This window comes from Hibiscus syriacus, unplaced genomic scaffold (genome assembly GCF_006381635.1).
Source record: "Hibiscus syriacus cultivar Baekdansim isolate YM2019G1 unplaced genomic scaffold, ASM638163v2 tig00018827_pilon, whole genome shotgun sequence".
NCBI classification, from domain to species: domain Eukaryota; kingdom Viridiplantae; phylum Streptophyta; class Magnoliopsida; order Malvales; family Malvaceae; genus Hibiscus; species Hibiscus syriacus.
The window spans coordinates 1,159,600-1,185,409 of NW_024062448.1; the positions used below are offsets into that span (position 1 = coordinate 1,159,600).

The window sequence follows — 25,810 nt, forward strand, 5'->3', positions numbered from 1 at the left end:
GTATGAAAGGATGCCACATAGATATAAAATGTACAAAAAGGCATAATTGGTATAAATGGATGTCATAAAGAAGAAATGTTAACAATACATAATGGGTATGAAATGATGCCTAAATGAAAATACAAAATGATGTAATAACAATATTTAAGGTGTTGTTTAATGATTATAAAAGATGCATGGTCAATTGGCACCTTGGTGAAATACATGTATAATACTTTCACATTTAATGTGTACAGGACAAATAAAGAATAAAGGGACAAAATATACAGAAGGATAAGTATGATGGACATACTAGAAATAATTTCCATGATGGTATGAAAGAATTATGGTCTAAATGAGAAGGGTTTAACTAGTCCTTATGAATGATGTAATTAAATTCTTCATTCAATATTCATAAGTTACTGACGTATAATTGTAATGTCCTTGTAGTATTATGTCTCACTAAGTAAATACTTAACGTGTGTTTATTTCACGCGTAGGTAAAGACAAAGATTAGTTGTGTAAGGAGTGCAGCAGCAACTTTCTTCAATTAAAGGTTGACTCATCTGTAACATTATGGCAATCTTATTAAATTTTAGAACTTAGTTGGCATGTAATTAAACTATTGTAAATATTTTGTAATGTACTTAAGTGATAATTGTAGTATTCTACTTCTATGAATATCATATTTTGTAGTTGTTCAAATTGAAACAAAATTTAACGGGTTTTCAAATAATAAAGTTTTATAAAGTGATGTGACCTTTGTATCTCGTGTACAGAAAGATATACGGGATATGGGTGTTACATGGTTGCCATGGAAAGAATGAAAAAATGCACTATTTCATTAAAGTAATGACAAATAACATTTTCTCTTTACAAAAAGATCTATATGATAATAGGGCCAAAAGATGACAAGATTGTTATTACGCATTACTCTGAAATATATTTGTAGAATGCAGGGATCTCTTCAATAGTGTAATTGACAAAGGAGTATCCAGGAAGACAAGGATGAACTGCAGCTCGTGAGCATTTTACAGCTGAATCGTCCGTTATAGCGTTGATGCTCAAGTTTTCCATCATGACCTCAACTTCAACATCCTATTCATCAACCTATTCTAGTGTGTCAACCACGAAACTTCCAGACACAAAAGTTTGGTAATGGGTGGTATGACTATAGGACCATATACAACATCTTGACCATATGCCTTTGTATTCTTTTTTTCTTTAAGCTTTTAGGCATGCTTGACTCTATATTGATATGAGGCCTTGTAACTAATTCCAAAGCAATTCCTTTTAGGTACCAGGGTCGAAACCTCAACAAGTCCTTGCAAGTTCTTACCTAATCCTTTTTCAACTTGAGCTCCTTAAGCTATGTTTCTTTTAGCTACATTATTGTGCTCTTTTAAAGTTTAGGAGAGGGCATTTTCATTCCTTCAAATACAAAAGTAGCATTGACAAACTCAAACTATTGGAAAGAGGGCTCTATTGCATTCTCATTCACTCCACATATGGTGCATCAGTGGTGACAGACACCATAATCTCTTCTTCAGCTTTGATGGTCACCAATGTTCTTTCATAAAAGAATCGAAGCTTCTAATGTAATGAACAAGGAACTACCCCAACTATATGTATCCATGGCCTTCCAAGAAGATAATTGTAGTTTAGATGAATGTACATGACCACAAACTCTACTTCAAATGCACTTGGGCCAACTAGAAGGGGAATTGTAATTTTACCCATAATGTTTCTTTCGGTGCCATTGAATGCACATATAGTGTTGCCACAGACCTTTATGCGTGAAGTCTCCACTAGGAGTCTATTCAACGTTTCCCATAGAATAACATTCAAAGTTGATCCATTGTCTATCGACACTCCATAAAGAATAACCTCTTTGCAGTGAATAATTATATGTGACGCCTTGCACCTACATTTTCCTTCTTCAAGTATCTCTTCATTATAAAAATATATGAAGTTTTCTGTGTTGATGTGATTCACCAACCTATCCATGCATTCTACTACTACATCCTTTGGCCCGAAGGTCTCATTCAACACCTTCAACAATATGTTTCGATGTACCTCAAAATACAAAAGAAGCGATAATATTGAAATTTTTGTCGGGTCATACGAAGTTAATCTAAAATGTTGTATTCATTGTGCTTCAAAAATTTTAGGAACTCCTAGGCCTACTCAGTGTAAACAGGCTCATTCACCCTATCCTCGAGTTCATTCATCACTACAACCCTTGCCTTTTCAGCTAACCCAGGTGCATAACATCTACCAGTCCTAGTAAAGCCCCTAACTTCATCTTTCTTATATTTAGGAGTGTAAATCTGGCATGTGTAATTCCCACGGGACTTTATTGTTGCTTGCATAGGCAATAGATGTCGGTGCTTTTATCACTACCTTCGACATCACTTTTCCCTTATTCGTTTCATAACTTAGTTTAGATATAACCAACATTGGTTTTCTCATCATTCCTTGAACCTTTTTCTCACTTTCTTCAGATGTATAAATATCACATTCACTATTTATTGATGACCTTTCTCACATTGATATTCACAGAAAATCTTGGATTTTTAATCAGTGGATTCCTTCTTTGGACTCACTAACCAACTTACCGTCATTTTTCTATTTATTGATGACCTTTCTCACATTGATATTCACAGAAAATCTTGGATTTTTAATCAGTGGATTCCTTCTTTGGACTCACTAACCAACTTACCGTCATTTTTTATACACCCAGCTCAATGGTTTCTTGACCTCTTCCACCTTGGTTTTGACTCTTCAACCTTTATCAAATGGCGTTGAATCCTATATTTTTGATGATTTGAAAACAATTTATAGTAACACATGGTGCCTCCGAGTCGTTAAATGACACCCTTTCTGAAGCATCAAAAGATTTTTGTGTTGGGGGAATTTTTAATGAAGTTGGTTTACAATGAAAAGAAGATACTCCAAAGTTTATGGTACTTCACTGACAACAAATGTACACCTTGGTCCTCTTTTATGGAAGAACCTGTTACCTTGCCATTAGCCATCAATGACAGTTTTGAAGATGACAAGACTATTAAGCGCAAAATGTACTAAGTGGAATTTCTTGATGACCATTAGCTTGAAACCCACTGGTTGGAGAACCATAAAAAGGAAGAAAAAAGGTTGTTTAGAGGTTATGCTTGTGAAATCTTCCTAAATTCATTTACTAACACATAGGTTTTAGAATCCTATGTCCAGGAGTTACACCATGTGCAATATGTTGAATATTTCATGATTCTTCGATACATTTCTTGTGGTAGCCATTTTGGCAATACAGAGGAATTATGGTCGCGTGTGTTGTCAACTCAAACTGTTGATTTTAGACAGTTAAATACTGCCCAACAACATATTCTATCAATGGGTGAGGAATCACCATTGAAACTTGAGCTTGTTAATTCAGCTTCTTTAGAGAATAATTCAAATAATGTAGGTAGTTTTCAAAAGTTTATTTGCAGGTTTTCTAGGATGAAATTTGATTTTTTGGCTAATCTTGGCCACCACTACCAGGCTGCTCACATGGGAGCAAGTTTATCTAGCTATCATCTTCCAAAGAGAGGGGTTCATTATTATGCTTATAAACTAAAATATGGGAGACTAAGCATCCTAGATTTAAGAAAGGTATGGGGGCAGTGTGATAACCTTCGTTTTGATATCAAAATAATTATGGCTTCTTAATTAAATAGAAATGAAAAGGTAGTATAGAGAAGCAGGGTCGATCCACTATGATTTTTTGATTTAGTAAAACAGATTCTTGATTTTAGAAAAGATAGAATTCCAGGTAAAATTGAAAAGATTTAATTAAATAAAATAAATAATTAGAATTTAAAAAGAAAAAATAATAAAAGAAATAAGGGAAAATAATAAAATAATAAATATTAATATTAATAAATATAAAAAGGGGTTTTAAATTATTTAAAGAAGTATAATCAAATAAAATAACTGAATTGGGATAAAGAAAACTTATTATGAAAGCAGCCTCAGACTTCAGCTTCACCTCAAATTCCTCAGATCATCGAAACAAATTTTTACTTCAAGATTCACATCGGCTTACAAGGAAAAATTTTCTCTGCCAACTCGGATTGTGTCGTTTCAACAATAATTAATTCTGATCTCAATTTCCTCTTAGCAAAAAATTTTGCTAAGTGTGTTCTCGGGAAGTTGAATATGCTTCAATAAGCAAATCCTTCTTCAAACGTTAACCATAACAATATCCGGACCAATGTCGAAATCGTTTTGATTTGAAAAGTAAGCTCGGAAAATAGAGAGAAATTATGAAACGATTTAAGTACCTTACAATTCTCACGTTTGGAATTGAGCCTTCGCTTTAGTCTTTTTCTTAAAAGAAAAATTAGCTAAGCATGACCAGAGCCATACTTAGCAATTGTTGAAAACGAAATTCCAAAAGAAAGTAAAGAAGTAGGCGCAAAATAGAGAGAAAAAGAAGATTTAATTCCCAGAGGTGAGAGATATGTTTTTAGGCTCACCCTTAGAGGGTATTTATAGCCTTCAAATTCCTAAAAACAAGCTAAAAATAATTCCTAAAATAATAACTTAAATCCTAACTAAAACTCTTAAAACTATTTAAACTAAAATACCTAAAAGAACTATAAAATAAAATACTATTTAAAATAATATCTTAAATCCTAATTAAAATACTAAAACCTATTTAAACTAAAATACAAAGATAAAATGTAATATTTAAATATTATCCTAAAACTTAATTAAAATATTAAAATCTATTTAAACTAAAATGCCTAAAACAAAGATAAAAAATATTATCCTAAAACTTGAGTTCAATTCAAATCTGAATTGCAGAAATGTGCGGCTAATCCATTCATGCTTCTAGAAACGCTGACTGGATCTTCTAGAAGGTGCTGACGTCATCCATCGTCGAATATTTCATGCTCGAATTCATGCCCACTAATCCAGCTTCGATTCCGAAAATAAAAAAAACTGCAAAATTCTGTTCTTTTAGTGCAATTTCTAAAATCTAACGTCTTGCACAGAAAATGAATCAAAACGAACAAATAAGCCACAAAAACCAATGAGTAATGAGTAATTTAAAAGAAAAATATTAACTAAATTAACCACTTATCAAATTCCCCTCACATATTCAATGCTTGTCCTTAAGCATTCATCAATTAATACATCAAAATCACAAATTGCCATCTTCAATTTCAATTTAGTCCTCAAACTTCCAATCGAATTAAGTCCATGACATTTGTCGAATTCAAGTTACAATCAAGCAAAGACATAACCAAGAAAATTTAAAGTGAGAAGATATCCCAACTAATTGTCAATTTCAATGAAACATAACTCAATACCTCACAAAGATTCACACATAACCGCTCAAAGTGTTTGGGGTAAATGAAATCACTCAAACCAAAACTAACCAAAATATTACCATAGGCTTGGAATCCAATCAAGTCTCCACTAATTAACATGAAGTACAATGAAAAAAACAAGGAAAAGACTAGATGAAAGATAATTGATACGATAGATTTTTGCTTCCCTTTTTCGAACAAAGGGTCAATTTTTTCTTCTTTTTTCTCTGCTGTTCAAAACAGTGAACTTGTTTTTTTTTTGTTTTTTTTCAAAACAGTGATTTTTTTCATTTTTTTCGTGGAATAAGAATGATTCAAGATCTCAAATCTCGTTAATGGTGTGAAAAGAGAGGAAAATAAAAAGAAAGGCTTCGGGTTTAATTATCATGTGTAAAACAAAGAAAGGGAAATATGCTCAAATGTGGTTCACTAATGGATATGTAAACGGGTAGTTTTTTTTTGGAAAAGTGGTTTTATCCTAGGTGCCCCTATCATATTAAAACATTACATTCAACATGTATTCTTGATATGCATTGTGATTACAAGTTCTAGAACATCCTAATTAGTCCGGCGCACACAAGTCAAACAAAGAGCAAGAAAGAAAATGTATGCTCGTTAGGCTCAAATCTCACAAGAAAAGTTTATATGCATTGAGTCAAGTTCATCTCTATCAACAAAAGCATGAGATATCAATACTCAACAAAACATTCACTAGCTATATCAATCACTAATCATGCAAATTAAATCCGATAAAAATATGGTCATAATCCAAAAGGAAGCAAGAGTATAAAGCAAAGTTCAAGACTAGCAACCAACGATCCCAACATACCAATATCAGAATAATTTAATTTCAAACAATCAAACAAGTCAAGGAAAAATGTGATGACATGTTCATCCTTCCCCCCTCACTTATTTCGTTTTGTCCCAAAACGTATATTAAATTGAAAAACAAAGAGAGAGAAAAGGAATACTCCCCAATCTAGTGGCGACCGCTGCCACGGTCACATTAAGACAAGCTATTGTAGAGTAGAATGTCCGATCGAGAAGCCACCATATGTTATATTAAAATTTTATTGCACTGTTCGAATCTAGTGTGTATTTTCCTACGCTGTTCGAACCAATTTTTTTTCTGCACAGTTAGAACCAAATCTTTTTTTCTGCAATGTTTTTTTAGACTGTATTTTTCAAATCTACTGTGTATTTTTCTGCACCATTTGAACCAAATTAGTTTTTTCTATATTGTTTTGTTCAAACTTTTTTGCACAGTTCGAACCAAATCTTTTTTTGTACTGTTGTTTTGCACTGCATTGTTCGAATCTGCTCAAAAAAATAAATAAATAGAATGAAATAAAGTTTGCTAAAAAAAAAACGAAATAAAATAAAATGAAATAAAATAGAAAGAAATGGGTTGCCTCCCATCAAGCACATTTTTTTAACATCGTTAGCTCGACGACCTGAATTTTCAGAGTGTGGGTTCCTCTAATTTGATTTCTTCGATTAGACCAACCGGAGCATTTTCATAATACAACTTCAATCTTTGACCATTAACTTTAAATTGAACTACTGAGTTATCTTTAATTTCGACAGCACCATGAGGAAATACTTGAGTAACTGTAAACGGTCTGAGCCATTTTGATTTGAGTTTTCCTGCAAAAAGTTTAAACTTAGAGTTAAATAATAAAACCTTTTGACCGACAGAAAAAGTTTTAAAAGAAATTCTACTATCGTGAAATTCTTTTGTTTTTTCTTTAAATATCCGAGCATTATCATAAGCATTTCTTTGAATTTCTTCAAGTTCTTGAATGTGTAATTTTCGAGCTTCACCAATTGCATCCATATCCATGTTACACTGTTTAACGGCCCAATAAGCCCAATGTTCTAACTCAACTGGTAAATGACATGGTTTACCGAAAACAAGCTGGTATGGTGACATCCCAATGGAACCTTTATAAGAAGCTCGATATGCCCAAAGTGCATCAGTTAATTTTAAACTCTAATCCTTTCGGTCTGGTTTAACAATTTTCTCAAGAATTGTTTTAATTTCCTGATTTGATACTTCTGCATGTCCATTTGTTTGTGGATGGTAAGCGGTAGCAATTCTTTGAGTTACTCCAAATTTCTTAATCTGCGACTCAATCACTTGGTTTATGAAATGTGTTCCTCTGTCGCTTATTATAGCCATTGGTATGCCAAACCTGGGAAAATATTTTTTAAAAAATTAACTGTACTTTTAGCATCATTATTCCGAGTGGCTTTAGCTTCCACCCATTTAGAAATATAATCTACAGCTAAAATAATATAAGTATTTCCAAATTACGAAGTAAAAGGACCCATATAATCATTTCCCCAAACATCAAAAATTTCACAAACTTGTATAGAATAAAGCGACATTTCATTCATACGGATTAAATTACATGTATGTTGATATCTTTCACAAGTTTTACAAAACATATAAGAGTCCCAAAAGATGTTAGGCCAATAGAAACAACATTCAAGAATTTTACGGGATGTACGTTTTGGCCCAAAATGACCACCGCAATAGTAAGAATGACAAAATTGTAAAATTGAATTTACCTCGCTTTCGGCAATACATAGCCGAATTACTTGATCCAAGCAGTGCTTCCATAAATAAGGATCGTCCCAAATATAGTATCAGGATTCTCACTTAATTCGATTGATTTCAGCTCTCAGAAAATCTAATGGTAACTTACCTCTAGCTAAATAATTAACCATGTCCGCGAACCATGGGGTTATGCTTTACGCCACTATCAGTTTTTCTTCAGGAAATGCTTCTCTAAGTGATGATTCGGATGTGAAAAGGAGAATTTGACTCAAGTGATTCCCAACCAGATTTTCACATCCCTTTTTATATTTGATTTCCAAGTTAAATTCCTATAAAAGCATGATCCAACGAATAAGCCTTGGTTTTGATTCCTTTTTGCTAATCAAATACCTTATAGTTGAATGGTAAAAAAACAGTGATTTTAGTGCCAAGCAAATAAGATCTAAATTTTTCTAAAGCAAAAAGTTCTTTTTCCATTGTCGAATAATATTTCTGAGTTGAGTCCAAAGTTCGGGACGCATAGGCTATGACATGTGGCTCTTTCCCTATTTTTTGGCCAAGAACGACTCCAACGCTAGTATCTGATGCGTCACACATAAGTTCAAAGGGGTAATTCCAATCTGGTGGCTGGACAATTGGAGCTTAAATAAGCTTTTCCTTTAATGAATCGAATGACTCCTTGCATTTTGAATTAAAGTCAAAGTCTTGATCCTTTTGAAGTAGATTGCATAAAGGTTGTGCTATCTTTGAAAAGTCTTTAATAAACCTGCGGTAAAATCCTGCATAGCCAAGAAAAGAACGAATTTCCTCAAAATTGTGGGGTAAGGAAGTGAGCGTATAACATATGTTTTAGATTTATCAACCGCAATCCCTTTTGAGGAAATAATATGACCTAAAATTAACCCTTTATCAACCATAAAATAACATTTTTCATAGTTTAAAACAAGTTTAAATTCTAAGCATCTTTTTAGCACATTAGTTAAATTATCAAGACATTCATTAAAAGAATTACCATAAACCGTGAAGTCATCCATAAAGACTTTGATGTTTTTTCCACATAGTCGGAAAATATACTTAGCATGCATCTTTGGAAGGTGGCTGATGCGTTAAGAAGACCAAAGGGCATTATTCTATATGCAAATGTACCGAAGGGACAAGTAAAAGTCTTCTTTTCTTGGTCCTCGGGTGCTATTGGGATTTGGAAAAAACTGAAAAACCATCAAGGCAACAATAATGAGTTTTCCTAACTAATCTTTCAATCATTTGGTCTATAAAAGAAAGAGGAAAATGATATTTTCGAGTAAGAAAGTTCAACTTCCTATAATCAATACAAACTCGCCATCTATTTTGAACTCTTGTTGGCATTAACTCCCCTTCTTGATTTTCGACCGCTGTGACTCCCATTTTCTTGGGAACCACATGAATCGGACTTACCCAATTACTATCCGAAATCGGATAAATTACGTCAGCATCAAGGAGTTTCTGAATTTCTTTCTTTACTACTTTCATCATCGGTGGATTTAATCGGCGTTGTCCTTCACGTGATGGCTTTACTCCTTCTTTGACTTTGATCTTGTGCATGCAAGTCAAGGAACTTAATCCTTTAATGTCGGCAATGGTCCATCCTATGGCTTCTTTGTGAGAGCGCAATACCGCTACCAAAGCTTCCTCTTCTCCTTAGGATAATTTACTTGAGATGATCACCGATAGGGTTTCAATTTTCTCCCAAAAAAGGCATATTTCAAATGTTCCGGTAGTTGCTTCAATTCTACCTCAGATGCCTGCAAAACAGAAGATAAAATTTTAGTTTTAGAGGAAGATAAAGAAAAATCAGAATTAATTGAATGAATATTTTCAAACACCCTTTCTTCCTCTTCGTGGAAAAGTTCAGGATCCTTGGAAAGATTATAAGAAATACTAGATTCAATATATTCATCAATTAAAAGATCTAGAACATCAATAGAATTAATTCTTTCAACATGATCCAGGCATTTCATTGCTTTGTAAACATCAAATTCAACAATCTCACCATTAAATTCCATTGTTAGTATACCACTTCTAACATCGATTTTTGTATGTGTTGTACTTAGGAAGGGTCAGCCTAAGAGTACTTCAGAATAAGTATTCGGCCTGTCATGTTCCATGTCAATGACATAGAAATCTGCAGGAAAAAAATAATACATCAACCCTTACCAAGATGTTTTCTTTTACTCCCACTGGATAGGTCACAGATCGATCAGCTAACTATATGGTTATTCATGTTTCCTTCAAAGGCTCGTTAGTAATCAATTATATATAGAAAATGGAATAACATTAATTGAAGATCCTAAGTCACACATTGCACGTTTAATTATAAAATCACCTATTTTGCAAGGTATAGAGAACATACCTTGATCCTTCTTTTTTTGTGGGAGCTTTCGTTGAAAAATTACAGAGACATGTTCTCCCAAATTTACCTTTTCGTGCCCATTAATTTCCTTTTTGTAGTGAAAAGTTCCTTTTAAAAATCGAGTATACCATACTACTTGTCGAATTACTTCAAGAAGAGGTATGTTGACTTGAACTTTTTGGAACACCTCTAAGATCTCCACCTTGATCCTTCTTTTTTTGTGGGAGCTTTCGTTGAAAAATTACAGAGACATGTTCTCCCAAATTTACCTTTTCGTGCCCATTAATTTCCTTTTTGTAGTGAAAAGTTCTTTTAAAAATCGAGTATACCATACTACTTGTCGAATTACTTCAAGAAGAGGTATGTTGACTTGAACTTTTTGGAACACCTCTAAGATCTCCCTTTCTTCATCTCTTTTATCACGCTTCATCATCCTTGATGGGAAGGGTGGTGGCGTAATTTCATGAGAAGAAAGAGAAGGATGTGAGTTAGACGTACCTTGTATTTCTGAATGTGGCGTGTCCTCTTGTTTTTTCTGATGTGCGACTTTTTCTGCTGGAACTTTGGGTGAGATAACTTTTCCACTTCAGAGTGTGATGGCACTAACATTCTCTCTCGGATTTAATTTCGTGTGAGAAGGTAGTCTTCCTTGTGATTCCAATTTTCCCATAGTTTGAGCTAGTTGGCTTACTAGGTTATCTAACTCTTGAAGATGTGTTTCGATTCGACTTTGGATTTTTTCTTGGGATGCAATGAACTTTTCTTGTGAAATTGCGAACTTTTCTTATGAAATTGCTAACTTTCCTATGAGTTCTTCCAATGATGATTTTTGCATTTGTTGTTGAGGAGGAGGTCTTGGTTGATAAGTTGGTCTTTAATTTGTCGCATAGCTGAAGTTTGGGTGGTCTCGTCATCATGGATTATAAGTATTGTTGTATGTGTTGTATTGTCTTTGTGTAGGACATGAAAAGTTTCCTACTGCATTGATTTCTGCATTACCTCCTTCTTGTATCAGCGGGTAGCAATCCGTCGGATGGTCTAACTTTGTGCATATCCCACATGCTCTTGTTGCTCCATATTTTTCTGCAACACGGGAATTAACTACTTCAGTTAATTTGTCTAACTTATTCTTAAGGGAAAAAGTACTTAACTCGTGAACCTGTCAGCTGGGTTCACTTGAAAATTGTTGAGAGTTGGCTGCCATGGTTGAAATCAACTCCCTTGTTGTTGTTGGGGTCATGTTGACTAATGCTCCTCCACTGGCAGCATCCATCATTTTCATCTCCATTGATAAAAGGCCTTCATAAAAGTATTGAAGTAACGTTTTCTCACTTAATCTGTGTTGCGGACAATGTGCGCAAAGTTTTTTAAATCGTTCCCAATAGTCATAAAGACTTTCTTCGGTCTTTTGTTGAATGGAAAGAATGCTCCTTCTTAACTCGCTTGCTTTATTCTCTCGAAAGAACCTGTCAAGAAAAATTCGATTCATGTCAACCCATGAATTAACTGAATTTGGAGATAAATAAAATAATCAATCTTTAGCTAAATCGGCTAAAGAAAAAGGGAAAGCTCTCAATTTAATTTGATCTTCAGTAACTCCCTGTGGTTTAATGCTAGTGAAAACCATGTGGAATTCCAACAAGTGTTTTTACGGATCTTCAGTGGGAAAGCCGTGGAAGGTGGGAAGAAGATAAATCAGTCTCGTCTTTAATTGAAACAGAGTCTTGCCACTAGGAAAATTGATGCATAATGGCGTCTGAGTGACAGGAGTTGTGGCTAGTTCTCGGATCGTTTGCTCTTCTTCTGCCATCGAAATGTTGAATGCGTCTGCTTCAGAGTTTGTCTCCAGATTTGATTCTGTTTCTAATCTCTGCGCTTGTTCTTCTTGTCTTTTTCTCTTTTCTCGAAGCGTTTGTGCATGGATTCTTTGTGTTCGTGCTTCGATCTTCGGATCTAGATCTACTAATTCACCTAGGTTTCTTCTTGTCATAAATAAAAAACTAGAAAAATAAATCAGTACTTGCCGTTAGTCCCCGGCAACGGTGCCAATTTGATAACCGTCGTTCTGATATCAAAATAATTTCGGCTTCTTAATTAAATAGAAAGGAAAAGGTAGTATACAGAAGCAGAGTCGATCCACAGGGACTATAGTTTTTGTGATTTAGTAAAACAATTTCTTGATTTAGGAAAATATAGAATTTCAGGTATAGTTGAAAAGATTTAATTAAATAAAATAAATAATTATAATTTTAAAATAAAAAAATAAAAAATAAAGAGAAAAAAGAGAAAATAATATAATAATAAACATTAATAGTAATAAATATAAAAAGGGGTTTAAATTATTTAAAGAAGTATAATCAAATAAAAATTAAATAAACAAATAAATAAAATAACTGAATTTGGATAAAGAAAACTTATTGTGAAAGCAGCCTCAGACTTCAGCTTCGCCTCAAATTTCTCGGATCATCGAAACAAATTTTTACTTCAAGATTCACGTCGGCTTACAAGGACAATTCTTCGCTGCCAACTCGGACTGAGTCGTTTCAACAACAATTGATTACGATCTCAGTTTCCTCTTAGCAAACAATTTTTCTATGTGTGTTCTCGGGAAGTTGAATATGCTTCAATAAGCAAATCCTTCTTCAAACGTTAACCATAACAATATTCGGACCAATGTCGAAATCGTTTTGATTTGAAAAGTAAGCTCAGAAAACAGAGAGAAAATCTGAAATGATTTAAGTACCTTACAATTCTCACATTTGGAATTGAACATTCGCTTTAGTCTTCGGCTTGAAAGAAAGTTATCTAAGCATGACCATAGTCATACTTAGCAATTGTTGAAAATGAAATTCCAAAAGAAAGTAAAGAAGTAGGTGCAAAATAGAGAGAAAGCTAGAGAGAGAAAAAATATTTAATTCTCAGAAGTGAGACATATGTTTCTAGGCTCACCCTTAAAGGGTATTTATAGTTTTCAAATTTCTAAAAACAAGCTAAAAATAATTCTTAAAATAATAACTTAAATCCTAATTAAAACTATTTAAACTAAAATACCTAAAACAAATATAAAATAAAAATATTATTTAAAATAATATTCGAAATCCTAATTAAAATACTAAAACCTATTTAAACTAAAATACATAGATAAAATATAATATTTAAAATATTATGCTTAAACTTAATTAAAATACTAAAAACCTATTTAAACTAAAATATCTAAAACAAAGATAAAAAAATATTATCCTAAAACTTGAGTTTAATTCAAATCTGCATTGCAGAAACGTGCGGCCAATCCATTTTTGCTTCTAGAAATGCTGACTGGATCTTCTAGAAGGTGCTGACATCATCGCCTCGTCGGATGTTTCATGCCCGAATTCATGCCCACTAATCCAGCTTCGATTCCGAAAATAAAAAAATTGCAGAATTTTGTCCTTTTAGTGCAATTTCTAGAATCTAACGTCCTGCACAGAAAATGAATCAAAACGAACAAATAAGTCACAAAAACCAATTATTAAGGAGTAATTTAAAAGCAAAATATTAACTAAATTAAGCACTTATCACAGTGTCATATAGGATTAGGAATAGAGCAATTGCAACAACGAAAAAATGCCTCCAAGTATCAAAGCTGGTTGACCCTAACATCATTAGTGCAGAGCCTCATGTAACGGAGACATCAAATCTTGGTAGTTTAGCAGAACTGCACGGATCATCGTTTAACTTTATATTTGATTCATTATTTTCACCATTTACGACAACGTGTAACACAGTATTAATTTTGGGCGCTGTGGGGTGCTAATCCTTCCCCACGCATAACCAACTCCCGGATTCATTAAATCGAATTTCTGGTAAACACATATCAGCTTTTGTCATAAAAAATGATTTTTCTTAAAATTGTTTTTAAAAGACGTTTTTAGGTATTCGATCTACCTAACCCAAAGGTCGATGGCGACTCCTTTCTATTTAATACAAATTAATCCAAAATCGCCAAATTTTCCAAAACAAAAGTCGTAACTGTTTCTTAAAACAATAAAATATTTGTTCCACCCGAAAAATGGTTATGACATTAACTGTTGTGAAGGAGAATGAAACCTTAACCTTTATGACAATGGGCCAAACACTAAGTCACTAAATTAACCAATATATTTGTTATGATACTAACAAAACTTATATTTAAGTTATACTTTGTTATCACCACAAAATAAATTGTGGCTTCATTGATTCTTCCCAATTAATTTGAAAACCTTAGGCCAATGTAAAGATTCTTCAATCTTCACAAATAATTAGTAGAATTTATGGGTATCAAGCTGCCTTAAAACATTAACAAGTATATTAAAAAATACCCTAAATGAGAATTCTTTCCAATTGAATTATCAACTACTTGTTTGATTTTTTTATTTTGTTTTCGAGTAATCGGGGGTCACAACTCACACATCTAACAAAATAAAAAAGTTAATTATTGGTTGATATCAAAAATATCAACGTGACATTCATACATGCATGTGAAATCATTTGTACTCCACTTGATTTTCTAAATAATTTAACATTTAAAAGAAAAGCCAAGATTTTGCTCAGGCCAAACACATCCCATACTGTGTGGAGATAGTTCAGATTATCATTTTCATATATTAGTTTAAAGCAGTATGTAGTTAAGTGGCTTGAAGGCTATTATAAGCAAGCATATAAGATTTTCATTAATAAAGGCAGCATAATATTCTCAAGACCATCGTCCCTCTAACAAAAGAAAGCTAAACTTCATGACGATTAACCATTAAACAACCACAAGACAAACAAAAACCTACTTAGATTCAGACTTAAGACAATTATTAACGTAATGAAGCTTCTCATTAATCACCTCATTGAGCTTAATGATCATCTCATTCTCTCAGTAATTTGATATTTCATTAAATTCTTCAGAATAGTTGCTCGGCTTTCACCACCACCATTAACCCCAACGTCCAATGCAGGACCATCTTCAAAGACTGCACCAAACAAGCTAAACTTACAAGCACACAAACACAAATGATTGGTTGATTTCACCGTCGACTCCTTAACGCCCCATATCTTATTAGACAACTTGAAAACTTGTTTCTGCTGAGAATCTTTTTTGAAGACACGGCCTGGATTGTTATGAAACCTTTTCTTCAATCTCTTGATTTTATCAGACAGTTGGGCCTTGGTGATTTGAGTGTGGATGGATTCCTTAATACGCTCATGAAATCCAACCATATTAATGGCACCATTGCCATCCGCTCCACTTTCCTTCAAGAAATTGAACAGTCCATTGAGCAAAAGGATCTCGTCTTCTTCAGTAAAAACACGCTGAAATAGTTGCTTACTTGTGTCTTCTTCACCCCCGACGACAGCCGCCCTTTCCTACTTTTTTAAAACCTCGGTTCGGGGCTTTTTAGAGACATGTCGTGTGTCCGAGCTGGATGGATCAGACGAAGACGAAGAAGAAGAAGAAGCCGCGGTTTTTTCTGTGGTTTGGTCTGTGGTGCGTGGGATGAATAACCAGAGGAAGAAGAAAAAGAAGAAGAATATTCTTCTTCAGAGTTGGTAGGCTTGGAGATAGAGACTAATTTCTCAACTGCGCGTTTCGCCATTACTTTCAAGGGTAAAGAAAAATAAATAAGATTGAAACTGGAATGATGAAATGTTACGCGGATTACTTATACAGGGAGAGTTTGAAGAATATGAAAAGACTTGCCCTTACTACTCTCAGGAAATACTGATTAGCAGCGTACAGCCTTCGCCGAAAAAGTCGTTATCATTGCCATTTATTATTCAACTTCCAAGAATGCATAAATTTGTTTGTTGTATTCATTAACATTCAAAAACGCAATAGAGGTATTTATACTTTTTTGAAAAAATAAATATGGTATTCGTATTATTGCTTCTTTTAATATACTTATTTAATTTAGAAAATAAATTTAATTTGCCGCCATTCTATATTTTTTCCCACTAAGTACATTTAAATGTATATCAACATTACTATTTTTTTAACTTTCTATAATTAAAGTAATTTAAAATAAATGTAATCTGTTCTCTTACCATATAAAATCTTCGGAAACTAATCTCTTCTCTTACCATATATTACTTGGACACATCGGTTCGGGTCAACAAACCCAATTCAGACTGGGTTGGGCTGGTCCTGACCGATTGGATTGGTCTTGGAGGCTTCCTGAAACGGAGACGAGCCTCACGCGTACCCGACGGCGTATAGCGGCATGTGAGACAACGGAAACGATTGGCGGTGGCGGTCGAACACACTAAGAGCATCCAAACAGCGATTATAATTGAAATTTAACCCAAAATCGACAAAAATCTAACAAAAACACATCGAAATAAACAATTACGGTGACGAAAAACTTACTCACGACGGACAGACGAAATAGCAATGACAACCTCACCCACCGGTTGGGTTTTGGTCGGAATAGGTCGGGGAACACAGTGTTGGTGGTAATGAAGTCACACAACGTCGGGTTCGAACAGAAACGAGGAAAATAATAGCAGCGAGTGAGGGTTTTCGACAAACCTTTATCGACTTTTTCACGATGTTTGGCGGTCGATAAAATTTGTGATTGGCTGAGGTTACGTCATGGGAGGCTGTAGGTTTGTCTGGTGGTGTTGGAACACCAAACTGTAGTTGGAAAGGGCAAATCGGTGGTCGATGGCTTGAGAATGGGGTTGCTTCGGGTTATCTGATTAGGGGTCTCTGGTTTTATTTTGGGTTCTAACCCAAACCAAATTATAAATTTTATATTTATTATTTTAAAATTAAATAGTGACCTAGGGTAGATGGTAGGGGATGGTCAGTCATACGGGGTCATATGTTCAAACTTGCCTAGCCTCCCTATTTTCATTTTTCCACTGACCAGAAAATTGGGTAAATTCAGGATTAAGTTCATGAACTTTTTAAAATTTTGAAATTAACCTTAAAATTTTCAAAATTATACATTTAGGTCCCTTAATTAAATAAAATAAAGTAATTATATTTTAAATAAAAATTTGGGTTCCGGCAAATTGAGTCTTAATTCTTAATGAGTTTGAGCTTAAAATATGTATTTAATATATATAATATATTTAATATTTAATAATTGTGGTTAATTTGATTAATTAATCAATTTCAAACGAATTAACTATTAACCGAATATTGAGAAAAATATTAACAGTTCTCCAATTGAACTAAGAGAAAATAACCTCAGTGACCAAAAATCCCATATAATATACGATTTTAACCAACTTTTTCCGGATTTGCCAAAATGACCAACAAAATCGCAATGTGATCGCTAATTCGCAACGCGATCTCCATTATCGCAAATACGCGTTGCATTTTCGCAATGCGATAGTTGAAAATCGCGTTGCGATGGTCTACAGTATCGTTGCGATTTTCCCAATTCGCAATGCGAATAAGTAAATCGCAACGCGAATTGGGAAATTCGCAATGCGAATAAGTAAATCGCAACGTGAATTGGGAAAATCGCAATGCGATACTGACTATCGCAATGCGATAATAAAAAATCGCAACGAGATACTTACTTTTCGCAACGCGATACTGACTTTCGCAACGCGATAATACATAATCGCAATGCGATTTTCAAAGCGCCATTAGTATCCTGGCCAAGTATTTTATTTTTAAATTCCAAACATGAATATAAATATATTGGAACACTGAACTGTCCACAGTATATCCCGTAATCGCAACTCATAACCTAAAACCTAAAATCACAACTCAGTCCCATCTCCATCTCTCTCTCACCCATCTCCGACGAAATCCGTCCCCATCTCCGGCGAAATCCATCTATCTAAATCTCTCAGAGCCACCTAACAATCAGAAATGGAAAATCAACCAAATCAACCAACGAGGGTTAGTTTTTTTAATTATTTTCTTTTTGAAATTTTTGCATTATTATTAGGTTTTTCATATTGAAATTGATGATAGGTTTACTGGTAATTTCAATAATAGATTAACCATTTCACTTAGATTGCTTATTAAATCAACCAAGAATCGCAACGCGAAATGCAAATCGCAACGCGATTTTAGTTTCGCGTTGCGATTCTCTCGTTGCGATAGTCATTTTCGTGTTGCGATTTTCATTTTCAGAAACTATTCTTCTTCTGCAAATTGAAACTTGAATGAATTGCATTACTTCAACCAAAAACAAAGACAAATACGAAATTCACAGTGTTGCATATTTAAGTTTGAAGAATAAACTACTACTATTTATGTTTATTATTGTTTTTGGTATATCTTCACAGGTAGTTTTTGGTATATCTAATTTAGTATGTTTATGTTTTTGTAGAACTTTTATTCGGCTCAATTGACCTTGAGAAATAAAGTCAGCCTGGCCAAAACAATTGCGTCGAAGCTTTCACCTGCACAAAGAAAATGTTTGAGGATACATGCTTCGGGCCATGGCTGAAAGTAAAACATCCCGGTGGAGATGCGATGTGACACACCTGTTTCTTCAAACCATGACTAGAGATCTACCAGAGACTATACAACTCGTGATGAAGAGATATGGTTTGATTTTCCACCGGCGTATACGTGTTTTGGGCGGGAGGAGTTTTGCTTAATCACCGGTCTACGCTTCGGACACGATGATGTAGGTCGGTACACTAGACACATTACCCGCCCATCATGGCTATCCCGGGTTTTTCTGAGCTGGAGAGGCCGAGTCTACACGTAGAAGACCTGACAAGATTTTTGAATAATAAAGATGGTTTTACTCGGATGGATGCCGTCGACGTTGTCCGAGTATGCCTTCTAATTCTTTTGCATGCCGGCTTTTTAGGCAGAGAGGCCAGACAACTATTCCAAATGATCTAATCAAATTGGTAGAAGACCTAAATGCGTGGAACCTGTTTCCGTGGGGCTCGTATTTATGGAAAGCTACATGGAATAAGTTATCGTCTGCCTTGGATGATCGAAAAAAGTTTGCATGGCGATGGTTCCAAATACATTTGACAGGCTTTATTTGGGCCTTTAAGGTAAGAATTTTATATAATGTTTCCAAAATTATAAGTAATTATTTAACAATTACTAATGTTTGTTATTATATTGTTTGTAGATTTGGATATTTGAGGCCTTTCCCGCCATGAAGACATATGCAATAAAAACTTCAAATAATATTCCAGGGCTATTTCCTGGAAGAGGAAACGAACCTTGCAATGGGAGATTTACTACGGTATACGACAATAAATAATGTAAGTTAACATAAATATACATATGTTTATAAACAAGTTATTACTAGTACACATTTAACTTTGTTTAAGCTTTTATATTGTTAGGGAGGCCAACACTCCTCTACAGAGGCTGACACCCACGGAAGCGAGCTTGCCACTGATTGGTGGCAAGCTAGTAAGGTTTTTTTGATGGAACGGGTTGATGAGCAGCCTCCACTTCGGGAGCCATCACCTCGCCCAGAGCTATCACTCACCTAGAGCCATCATCTGATCGACCTGGCTATACACCTCCACAACGACAGCCATCACCTATTCTTTCACCATCGAGCCTCTTCTCCACCATCACCGCAAATAGGCGACCGGCAAAGATGTCACGACGTTTATCTCCCTGTTCTCCACCTCCACCTCAACGGGAGAGTTAGGGGGGAGTTACGTGATGAGGTCAATGCCTTGCGTGAGGAGGTCGGTACTTTACGCAAAGAGATGGTGCATGGCGTGTTGAGTGTCTACATTACGCGGTGAGGTAGCGCTCTACGTGAGATGGTAGCATCGTTGCAGAATGAGGTTCATACTCTACGCAAAAGGTAAGTTTAAGATTTTTCATACTCGTAATTCATTCGGTTGCTGCCAATCTGTTTTGTTAGTATTGTTTTGGTTTTGTTTTTGTCTTTTGGTTGAAGTAATGCAATCCATTCAAGTTTCAATTTGCAGAAGAATAATAGTTTACTTTCGCAACCGAAAATGACTATCGCAACGCGGGAAATGGCTATCGCAATGCGAAATGAAAATCGCAACAACAAAATCGCAACGCGAAATGAAATCGCAACGACAAAATCGCAACGCGAAATGAAAATCGCAATGCGATTTGTGTTTCGCGTTGCGATTTTGTCGTTGCGATTGTTTCGTGTTGCGAAAGTAAACTATTCTTCTTCTGGAATGTTATATATGTTGTCCTTTTAAATGTTTATATAAGTGCTTACTTCTGGAATGTTATCTGAGCATTTTGTGAACTATGATAGAATAATGATTTAGGTGAATACAATGCTAGTTTGAAACATATTTGTCTTTGTTTAATCATGTCTGTTTATTTATTGATTTATGTATTAATTTTTTTAGCGGCCCGATAAGGTGGATGCTTTACGTCGGGTTTTCCTTGCACGACGGAGTTCACGCATCAGACGGCGTGGACGTGCTATTACGTCTCCGTTCACCCCAATGGTGCGAAGACTCCGCAAGAAGAAGCCCGACTCATCGGTCATCCCTCAAGAGTCCCTCCAATCGTTCAAGAGGCCCCTATTCTCCCTCAAGATTCCCCCCCACCGTTCAAGAGGCCATGTCATCGTTGAAGAGGTCCCTCCCCATTCCAGAGCCCGATTCACATGGGGTAATATATCGAAGTATGAGAAACCCCCACCGGTTCCGGACAGATGGATGAGTTGGCTCTCGTATGAGTTACCGGCTAGTACCCTTCCGGTATCTGAAGTGGAGAGGAGACAACTACCGGAAACAATGTGGATAATACCCTTTGGGCTAAGACCGCAGTTGATTTTCTACATGAGCGGAGCCAAGGGTGTTACACTGACATCAACAAACTCAACGATGAAAGTTTTGTTGCTTGCGTCCGGTGGTGGTGTTCTATTAGGGGTTGAAGACAGTGGCTATTTGGATGGGGAGGTAAGACTATATTTGTCTTATATATGATTTGATTAATTGTTTAAAAATTAATGTAATTCACTAATATATGTATTTTTTGTAAAACAGCATCTCGCATGGGTGTTACGTCTACGGCTTTTCACGCAGTTCACTTGAAGAATCAACGAGATGAATCATTTGTTGGGCAATGGACAAGCTAAACTTTATCCTGCATGGTGGGAGGTCGATACGGTTAGTGTTAAATGAATTATTACTTATGATCGCGGTGTTTATCCCTGTTTTGGAACGTCGTCACTGGCTTCTCGTCCAACTTCAGCTCCCATCCTGAAGATAATAGTGTATGACAGCATGATAAATTACATATCACTGTATGATTTGAGAGATATTTTCAAGGGATGGAGCTCTCATTTGGCTAAATTCTTGGATGGGATTAAGTATTGGAGTCATTCTGGACACAAGAAGCCAAAGAAGTTCAATGTCACAGTTGTCAGAGACGAGACCGCGCCACAGCAATCGCCGGGAGCCAGAGGGGATTGTGGTCCTCTCGTATGCCTTTGCTTGGCGCGTTTGACGACGGGAAGCATAGAGTTTTTACCTCCCACCGATAGAGATAGAGCTGCAGTAGGCTTGTGGTTTCGGCATTATATGGCTAGAGCAATATATTCGAGACGCTGCCTACCTGCATCCGCGTTATGAAAGTGTCCATTGTTAATTGGTAAGTCAAATGCAGTTTTGTTAACATATATACTCCTTTTGGTTTGAAAATGTTTGGTTAAGTACCTAGAATTCAATAATTTGTTGTTTGTAGGTTTTAGATGTGTAGGAAGTCTTGTTTGAGCAAATGTTTGGTTTCTGCAGGTTAATCCTTAAGAGAGCTGCGTGAAATGGATGTACGGGGTCACAAAGTTGTTGATTCTTGATTCAATAATTGATGAAGAAATAAGAATTATTATTATTTTTTGATTGTTTAATTGATTTGTAAAAGATGATTTGTAAATGTTGATTTGTTTAATTGATGTGTACATAATTTGTGTTGAAATGTAATAGTTGATTTGTTGATTTTCAATCTGCTTTATGTTGAAGGCAAAACAGACTATCGCAACGCGAAATGGCTATCGCAACGAGAAAATCGCAATGCGAAATGAAAATCGCAATGCGATTTTCATTTCGCATTGCGATTTTCTCGTTGCGATAACCATTTTCGCGTTGCGATAACCATTTTCGCATTGCGATAGTCAAATGAATGTCTAATAAGTGATGACAACTGAACAGATCATAGCAATGTTCAAACTCAAGTTACTAATACATGCCTAACTGAAAATGTTAAAAGTGCACACATAAAATACACATAATGCAAGTTTTGTTAACATATATACTCCTTTTGGTTTGAAATATTTGGTTAAGTACCTAGAATTCAATAATAATTGTTAAAAGTTTATGCATGTTAATCCTCGTTGCCTTTTTCATTTCGCATTGCGATTCTATCGTTGCGATTTGCAGTTCGCATTGCGATGGTCAAATGATGGCCTTTCGCAACGCGATTCTGACTTTCGCAACGAGATAATACAGAATCGCAATGCGAGTTTCAAAGTTCGCAACAGGTTTAGTTCGTAAGCCAAATTTTTTGTGTATGTATATACGCAGCAGCAACAACTCATAACCTAAATCCCTAAATCGCAACTCATTCCATCTCCATCTATCACTCTCTCCGGCGACATCCGTTCCAATATCCAACGACATCCTTCCCCATCCGGCAACAGGTCTTAGTTTCGCATCTCGTTTGTTTAGTTACAACCATGAAATCATCTAATGTTGATCATGTTTGGATAGATTTGTGTTTTGGAGGGTCATGGGAGAATGTTCATGGTGTTTTACAATATATGCCTTTACCCATGAATCTTCAACTAAAACTGTCATTAAAGAAGTTAACTTATGAAACCCTAATGTTACGTGTTTCAAAAAAATTGAATTTAGAGCCCCTAAGTGTATTTAGGCTATCTTATCAGAGAAATGGTAAAGTTTATTTGTTAACCGACAATGAAGATGTTGAACGATTCATTGCTTACATTAATGTTTCAAGTGATGATGTTACATTGTATGTTGTTGAACTAGAAGTAGTATTGTTGGGTCAGTAGCGGGTAGTAATCAACTAAGTGGGTCTCAAAACCCACAGCCTTTCTCTAATCCAAATCCAAATCAACTTTCAGCACCAAATTCCGGTTTTCGTATTGACCAATTAGACGATGATGAGCCAAGAGAAAAAATTGTGTGTACTAGTCAGTATTCGAAATTTGATCTTGGTCAATACCCGGACTTTGATATTGGTCAATACACGAATTTTGATGATGTTTCAGAAGAAGAAACAGACCCTGCGTGTAATGATTTTGATAATGGTCAATACCCGAATTTTGATGATGAAACACCCGTTGTCGAGGAAGATGTTGTTGATGATAATGAGGAGGAAGTTACGACTGTGAATGAACATGTTGAACATCCATTCTGTAATTCATATAATCCTGAAGAAGAAAAGAAGAAGAAAAAGTCCCCGAAGAAAAGAAAATGCCACGGGAGTATAACTGGAATATGCCAGAATTACTTCAGTTACCGGAAGAAGAGTTGGCAAAGAAAGCAGTTGATTGTTACACAAAGTTATTCGTATCAAGAAAGATGATTGTTTTGATACAAAGGAAGACTTGAAGATAGCTTTGTATACGAAATGTGTGGAAGATGGCTATCAACTAAAAGTTAACAAATCAAGCAAAGATCGTTTCGAAACAAGGTGTACGGTTGACAAAAACTGTACGTGGCGTATGATTGCAAAGAGGATAAAAGATTGCGCAATGTTTCAAGTTAGGACCTTTATTGATAAACATACATGTTCAAGAACCCAAGTTTTTCCTCACCATAGACAGGCAAACAAAAAAGTGTTGGGTGGTTTTCTGGCTGAGTTAATGTTTTTGAATGGCAGGGTATATCGGGGACATGAAATTATGACTGACATGAATGCTCGGTTCAAGATTAGTATATCATATTCTCAAGCTTGGAGAGCCAAATGTTATGCCTTGGAATTGTTGAGGGGGTCGCCAGAAGCATCGTTTGCCCAACTGCCGGCTTATTGTCATAATTTAAAGCTGAAAAATCCTGGGTCGGTAACTCATATCAAAATAGATAGAGATGGACGCTTTGAGTTGCTGTTTATCGCCATTGGTGCTGCGGTTAGTAAATCAATATAATTCTGTTGACTCATTTCTGTTAGTTACATGCATTTAAAATTTAAATGATATATTTTGTGTATATTTTAGATTCGTTCGTTTATTACTTGCATGCGCCCAGTTATTATAGTTGACAGAGCACATTTGAAAGGTCGATACCTTGGAGTAAACTTATTAGCAGTAGCCATGGATGCTAACAATGGGATATTGCCAATAGCTTACGGGGTTGGCAAATCTGAAACCTCCGATTCATGGACATGGTTTATGGGGCATCCTAGGGATTGCATAGGTCCTATTAGCAATCTGACAATCATATCCGATAGGGCAAACTCAATTGACAACGCTGTTAGAAGGTGTTTCCCAGATGCTTTTCATGGACTTTGTGGTGTTCATTTGTATAGAAATCTAAAATCAAGGTCTGCTGGTATAAAAAAGCACAAATGGACATACTGGAAGGCTGTAAAGGCTTATCGGGAAGTGGATTTCAATAAGCATATAAACTGTTTAACACGTGTTTTGCCTCAGTGTGCTCAAACACTAGAAGATGTCGGGTTTGAAAGATGGTCAAGAGTACATCAACTTGGAGCAAGATATGGTTTCATGACGTCTAATAGTGCAGAATCAATTAACGCTCTAAGTCGTCATTCCCGGAAATTACCCATTACTATGTTAATGGAGTTTTTTCGAGCCTCTATTCAACAGTGGTACTACAAGAAAAGAACCATGCAGGTATTATTTCTTTGAATTTACAGGAACATTGGGATATATTTTACTAAGTATTATTTATTTAAATTTACAGGAACATTGGAACATCGTGTTACACCATGGACTGAAAAAAAGATAACGAAACGTGTTGTGAAGTCAACGTCATGGAGAGTTTAACCATGTTCAAACACTTTGTTTGAAGTACTGGATAATAACTTAAATGGGCTTGTCGATCTAAATGCAAGGACGTGTAGTTGTATGAAATGGCAAACATCTGGTTATCCATGCGGCCATGTTATAAAAGTTGCTCTTCATCTAAACCAAGATGATTCAAGCACATACGCTATGGATTGCTACACTACAGAAGTATATCGACAGACTTATGCCGAGATTGTCTACCCTATTTCACATCCTTCTGAGTGGGACATACCAGATGACTTACAAACAGTTTTGCCACCAACCATGGACAGAAGGCTACCTGGCCGACCAAAAAGTCACGATCGTATACCGTCTAAGGGTGAAGAGAAGAAGAGATCGACATGTAGTCGGTGCAAGGAAAGTGGTCATACAAGGTTGACATGTGGATCACCAGTGCCATCACAATCATCTTTTCCTCTACCAAAATATGGATCATCATCAAAATCCAAAGCTCATATGGTGTCAAGAAAAAGGCAATCAAAATCGCAATCATCTTTAAAATCCCAATCACAACTGGCTTCACCTTTTGGGTCTGTTAACTTAGGTGATTTTTAAATGCAAACGTTGTATT

The 25,810-nt window shown here is 35.4% G+C and overlaps 1 long non-coding RNA gene across 1 annotated transcript; it reads right to left on the minus strand.

Moving 5' to 3' along the window:
* Positions 1-16,210: 16,210 nt before the first annotated feature.
* LOC120209376 lies at positions 16,211-16,998 on the minus strand. Its single transcript, XR_005524394.1, has 2 exons — positions 16,659-16,998; positions 16,211-16,554 (listed from the first exon to the last, which is right to left on the minus strand). It is a non-coding gene; the product is annotated as an uncharacterized LOC120209376 (long non-coding RNA).
* Positions 16,999-25,810: the final 8,812 nt, after the last annotated feature.